Source organism: Lynx canadensis, chromosome E1 (assembly GCF_007474595.2).
Source record: "Lynx canadensis isolate LIC74 chromosome E1, mLynCan4.pri.v2, whole genome shotgun sequence".
Classification (NCBI taxonomy): domain Eukaryota; kingdom Metazoa; phylum Chordata; class Mammalia; order Carnivora; family Felidae; genus Lynx; species Lynx canadensis.
The window spans coordinates 27,134,661-27,140,631 of NC_044316.2; the positions used below are offsets into that span (position 1 = coordinate 27,134,661).

Genomic DNA, 5,971 nt, shown 5'->3' on the forward strand with positions numbered 1-5,971 from the left:
AGCTCAGTTGGTTAAATGTCCAACTCTTAGGTTGGATTTCGGCTTAGGTTATGATCTTATGGTTCATGGGATTGAGCCCTGGTACTGGGCTCTGCACTGACAGCACGGAGCTTGTTTGGGATTCTCTCTCCCTCTCTGTCCTTCCCCCACTCATTCTCTCTCCCTCAAAATAAATATTTAAAATAATAATAAACTCTGCATACACTTAGGAAGAAACTTGGCTTCCACATGTCATATTTTCTTCAAGCTGTGGTATTGAACAAAATCTTGTGGCACTGTAGCTGGGGCACAGGGGTGAAGAGCACTGGCTCCAGGGATCCCAAACAGACCAAGTTTGGCTACTTGCTGCTGACAAAATCCAAAGACAAAAAGTTGCCGCTGACAAAATCCAAAGAAAGATAAGCGGTGGTAAGACAAGAAAGGGATTTATTTCAGTGAGGCCAACACAGGGATGATAGAGGACTAGCGTCTCAAAGACTGTCTCCAAAGTGCCGGGAACACTTCCAGGTTTATATAAGGGAAATGTGGGACAAAGGTCGGTGTGTACATGCAGTTGGACAGTAAAAGTCAGGTCATCATTGCCTTGGGATCAATCCTGGGTGAGGTCTTGCTGGCCCCGGGGCAGTCCTTAGTGCTTGAAGGGGTAAGGATGCTTTGCCCACAGGGTCTTTTGTGTGAGATAAGAGATAAACTGAAAAGAAAAACTTAAATCGATTATAGAGTTTGAAGTCAAAATGGAGGGAGTTGAAGTCCTCTTTCAGGTTGGCCAACATCAGACAAGTAAGGGCAAAGTCAATGTTAACAACCTTGTTCAACCTCCATATCACCTCCTTCTGCAGTCAAAACTCTTTCCTCCTTGAAGTGTTTTTCAGACTGCTGATTATGTGAGAAGAAAATGCTAACCAAAACAAATCAAAACCCAAACCAGAATGTGCTTATTTACACAAAGAAAGTTATATTATCTTAATTTACTAAATACTGAAAGAAGTTCATAGATCCCTTAACTGGTTTTTGTAATTGCAAATATGGGATTAACTAAATTATCTGAAATATGATATACCCTGAAGAATGTTGCTGTTATCCATCCAAAAAGAATTTTATAATTCAGTTTCTCTTTTCTTGCTCTTTTCAACTTGAAGTTTTAATGAGGATATATTGTGTACCTCATGCATTTTGCCAAGATGGGAAAGAGGGAAACAGTGGAGTTGAATAAGACGAGCTTCCTGCACAATAGAAGCGCAGTGTAATAATGAAACGCCCAGAGTCTAAGAGACCCCCAAAAACGAACCACCAGAGTCCAGAGTCAAAGCTAAGCAGCAAGGGTCATTTATTGCAGGTTCGAACCTGGACCTCTGCGCCCCCATTGCCGGTGACGCCAAGAGGCCCTGAGAGAGGTTTTTATACCCCTTTTATAGACAGGTACAAACAAGTCATGGGGAAATCAGGAATTTTCCACAGTTACAGAGCTGCGATTGGTTGGTGTTTAAAGTTGGACACTTAACAGTATTCGATTGGTTCCTGCCTTTAGGTCAGACCACAACCGGGGGTACGGGTATCACAATGATTGATCAGGAATACACGGATGTGCCAAGCAACAATGATTGATCAGGAGTACACGGATGTGCCAAGTAACAATGGTTGATCAAGAATATACGGATGTGCCAGGCAATAATGATTGATCAGGAATACATGGGCGTGCCAAGCAATTGTACAGAAGCGGAACAAGCTGGTTAAGCTTGGTTAGGTTTCAGTTTCCCATAACTTAAGCTCTTAAGTTTTAATTTTCTCAGGCCTCTCATTCCCCCCTTTCTCAAGTACCTGAGGACCCAATCTTGGGTCCTACAGTTTTACCTAATCAAGCTCGCTTTCCATGTCTAGGAGCTGATACTGTGGTCTAAGGACCATAACCTGAATGGTATTTAGTCTGTCCCTGATAAAGTTTATTATTTTGTTCGGTGTGTGAGATCCTCTTGGAGCTATTTAATTTTGGTCCGAACTATTCCTGATTTATTGGCATAAAAGCAACATTTTTCTTGTAGGGCTAAGCAGATGCTGCCTTGTTCTGCGGTTAGCAGATCTAACCCTCTTCTATTTTGTAACACCACTTCTGCTAGGGAATCTAGCTGATCCTGCAGATCCTGGATTGTCCCTGACAAGGCCTCGACATCATTAATTAGTTGCCGAGAGAGTCGCAGATAGGAGTGTATGGAGACTCCTAATCCTGCTGTCCCGATAGTTAATGCACCTGTAATTCCTAGGCTTGTCAGGAGGGGGATAACAACCACAGCTCGTTTGGATCTGCCAGTTGCAAAGTTTAAACTAGGGATGGGCATGGGGGTTCCAGCAGACGGTGGCTCCAACTGAGCCACGGCAGCCGGCTTGAAGTTGCATATTATTATCACTAGCTTTTGCTGCCCTGTTACTCTGTAGGATAGCTGTAAAGTAGGTAGTGGAGTTGTCTGGCCCTATACATTGCTGATAGGAGTCATAACAAGAGCTATGCATCGACTCCTGGAAAGTAGAGCAAGGGCATTCTGCTGTGGGGGGCAGGGGCTTACGTTTGTCAACACATAACCACTGCTGTTTTTGGGGTCCTGTGATGTCATAGGTCTGGGTTAAGTGAGCAATTGTGGTCCCACAGTCTTGGGTTTGAGTGTATCTTCGCTGATAGTGACCACCCCTTCCTACAGAGCCGGCTACTAGTCTGTTACCATGTGGCAGGGTAAGGGTTCTAACTACACCACCTCTGCAATCACAGGGCCTTCCATACAGAGCTCCGTACAATTTCTGTTTGTCAACGGGGGCATTTAGTCCTACCTCCAGGAGGTTGAGGTTGAGGGCTAGTAGGACAAGGGTTACTATCTTGAACATGTCTAGGGGAGGCACGGCGCAAGGTTAGTTTGAGGGGGTTTTTCTTACTCCGGTCTACAGTCCAAGTAGTATTTTTATCAGTGTGTCCCACGAGGTCAGATAGCGGGTCGACAGGCTTCACGTGGGTGTGGTGAATCCAGGTGGGGAGGTTATCTACCTTGATGGCGGTGGGAGTCGTCAGGATGATTTGGTAAGGTCCTTTTCACCTGGGTTCAAGGTTCTCCTGCCGGTGTCACTTGACGAGGACCCAGTCTCCTGGACGATACTGATGAGGAGTGGGTGGGGGCCCCGTCTCATACAGTTCTTTTAGTTTAGGCCACACGGCCTCATGAACCCGCTGTAGAGCCCTGAGAAAAGACAAGAGGCTGTTATCTTGGTCTAATTGAATGAGGTAGGTATGATGAGGTAGGTATGATAGGTGTGGGTCGGCCAAACATGATTTCATAGGGTGTAAGTCCCAACTTGTATGGGGAGTTGCGAACCCTGTACAGAGCGTAGGGGAGTAACTCTACCCAATTAGCGCCAGTCTCCATAGTCAATTTAGTAAGGGTCTCTTTTAATGTTTTATTTATTTATTTTTTTTACTTGTCCTGAGCTTTGGGGCCGGTAGGCACAATGTAATTTCTAATCTGCCCCAAGTACGGAAGCCAATCCCTGACTTACCTTAGAGACAAATGCATGTCCATTGTCTGACCCTATCATGACTGGAAAACCATACCTGAGCAGGATTTTTTCTAGGATCTTTTTGGCTACTATCTGCGCCGTTTTCTTCTTGGTTGGAAAGGCTTCAGTCCATTCTGAAAAAGTGTCTACGAACACTAAGTATTTATAGCCGTATTTGCCGGGCTTTACCTCGGTGAAGTCCACTTCCCAGTGGGCTCCTGGTATGGTTCCTCTTTTTCAGTGGCCTTGGGCTGTGGCGTGTGGGTGCGCGTTCTGGAGTATTTTTGTCAGGATTGCGTGGCCCAATTTTTCGGGAAGGATAAGGCGGTCTCTGGAGTCCCTCCACCATCCGTCTGTAACTTGGGTCATGGGGAACTCGCGCATCCAGATAAGATCATCTTCTGAGTATTCAGGCTATGGGGGTAAATCTCGGGGCCCTGGGTCTGGTAGCTGCGCAGGGAGTACTTGAATGGGGTTTTGTGCTACCTGGCATGCAGTCTGGTCAGCGAGGTTAGTCAGTTTTTTAGGGGCCCAAATAGCGGCCAATAGGGCCAGAATTTTATCTTTATTTCTGATGTCTTTGCCTTTAGCAGTGAGTAGTCCCCTCTCACGGTATATTGCCCCATGTATATGGGCCGTGGCAAAGGCATACCGGCTGTCTGTATATACAGTCACTTTGCGGTCCCGCCCCATTCTTAATGCTTGGGTCAATGCAATTAGTTCTGCCCTTTGGGCAGAAGTTCCTATGGGCAGAGCCTCTGCCCATATCACTTCAGTCTCAGATGTCACTGCTGCCCCTGCATACCGCATACCTCTGTCCTTGATGGACGAAGCTGCTTCCGTCAGTAAACCAGGTGACCTCAGCATCAGGTAATGGCCGGTCCTGTAGATCTTTCCTTGTTCCATGGATCTGCACTAGGATGGTGGCACCGTCATGGAGCGGGGAGTCCAGGTCAGGGTCAGGTAGCAGCGAGGTCGGGTTTAGAGTTCGGGGAGGGGTGTATGTGGTCCGCAAGGGATTTAACAGGAGTCCCTGATAGTGGACCATCCGAGCATTGCTCATCCACCTATCGGGGGGCTGCTTGAGTACTCCTTCGATGGCGTGGGGTATGGTGACATGTAACTCTTGACCCAGGGACAGCTTATCGACGTCTTTAACCATTAGGGCTGTAGCCGCTATTATCCAGAGACAAGGGGGCCATCCTGCGGCTACAGGGTCCAGTTTTTTTTTTTTTTTCTTTGAGAGATAGGCCACTGGTCTGGGCCACGGACCTGGATGCTGGGTTAGCACTGTCTTGGCTATGCCTTTATGCTCATCCACATATAAGTGGAAGGGCTTAGAGATATCAGGCAGTCCTAGAGCTGGGGCCGATAGGAGAGCTCTCTTTATCTGTTGGAATGCCTGCTCAGCTTCCGCAGACCATTCAAATGATGGTTGGTTTTTAGAGACTGCGTAAAGGGGTTTGGCCATTTCAGCAAAACCTGGGATCCACAACCGGCAGAATCCCGCAGACCCCAGGAATTCCTGAGTTCTGGGTAAATAGGATGGGGGCTGCTTTGGTTTGCCATGGCTCTGACCCCGAGCGCAGTTGCTTCTTTTTGGGACAGTCATGAATCCAATGTCCTTTTTCTTTACAGTAGGCGCATTGGTCTTTGTCTAGGGGGCGCCTAGGGGGGCGAGTTTTCTGCTTATCCTCTGGAGCGTCCCGATTATTATATACCCGCTGAGCAATGCGGAGTAAATCTTGGGTCTGTTTTCCTTCTAAATCCTCTAATTTTTGGAGTTTCTTTTTGATGTCAGGGGCAGCCTGGTTTACAAAAGACAGATTTTCAGGGGCCTCAGGGTCCATGGGAGTGTACTGCCTAAAGGCTTCCATTAACCTTCTAAAAAGTTGGCAGGGCTCTCTGTCTTACCTTGTATTGCCGAGTACACCTTGGCAAAATTGGTGGGCTTGCGTGCTGCAGCCCAGAGACCCGCCATTAGAGTCTGGCGATAAATGAGCAGTCGTCCCCTACCTCCTGCCGAGTTGTAGTCCCAATCAGGCCGAGTCAGGGGAAACGCTGCATTAATGAGGTCAGGGTTAACAGTGGGTCGACCATCTTCCTCCGGGACCAGCTTCCGCGCTTCAAGTTGAATTCTCTCCCTTTCTTCCGTGGTGAACAGGATTCACAAAAGCTGTTGGCAGTCATCCCAGGTAGGCTGGTGGGTGAACATTATGCTCTCTAGGAGGGCTATAAGATCTCTAGGGTTATCAGAAAACCGAGCATTTTGGGTTTTTTAATTATATAGGTCACTGGTGGAGAAGGACCAATACTGGAGTCGGGGATTGCCCGTTTCATCAGGGGGTCCTATTTCCCGAAGGGGTAAGGCTACAGTGGAGTGGGGGAGGTGAGAGCTTGGCTCACACTGGGTGCGCCCGCGAGTTTGGCCGGCTGG

General features: G+C 47.5%; 1 long non-coding RNA gene across 1 annotated transcript; it reads right to left on the minus strand.

Moving 5' to 3' along the window:
• Positions 1-2,390: 2,390 nt before the first annotated feature.
• Positions 2,391-4,333, minus strand: LOC115501083. The gene is made up of 2 exons (XR_003964719.1): positions 3,724-4,333; positions 2,391-3,218 (listed from the first exon to the last, which is right to left on the minus strand). It is a non-coding gene; the product is annotated as an uncharacterized LOC115501083 (long non-coding RNA).
• Between the last annotated feature and the right edge of the window lie 1,638 nt (positions 4,334-5,971).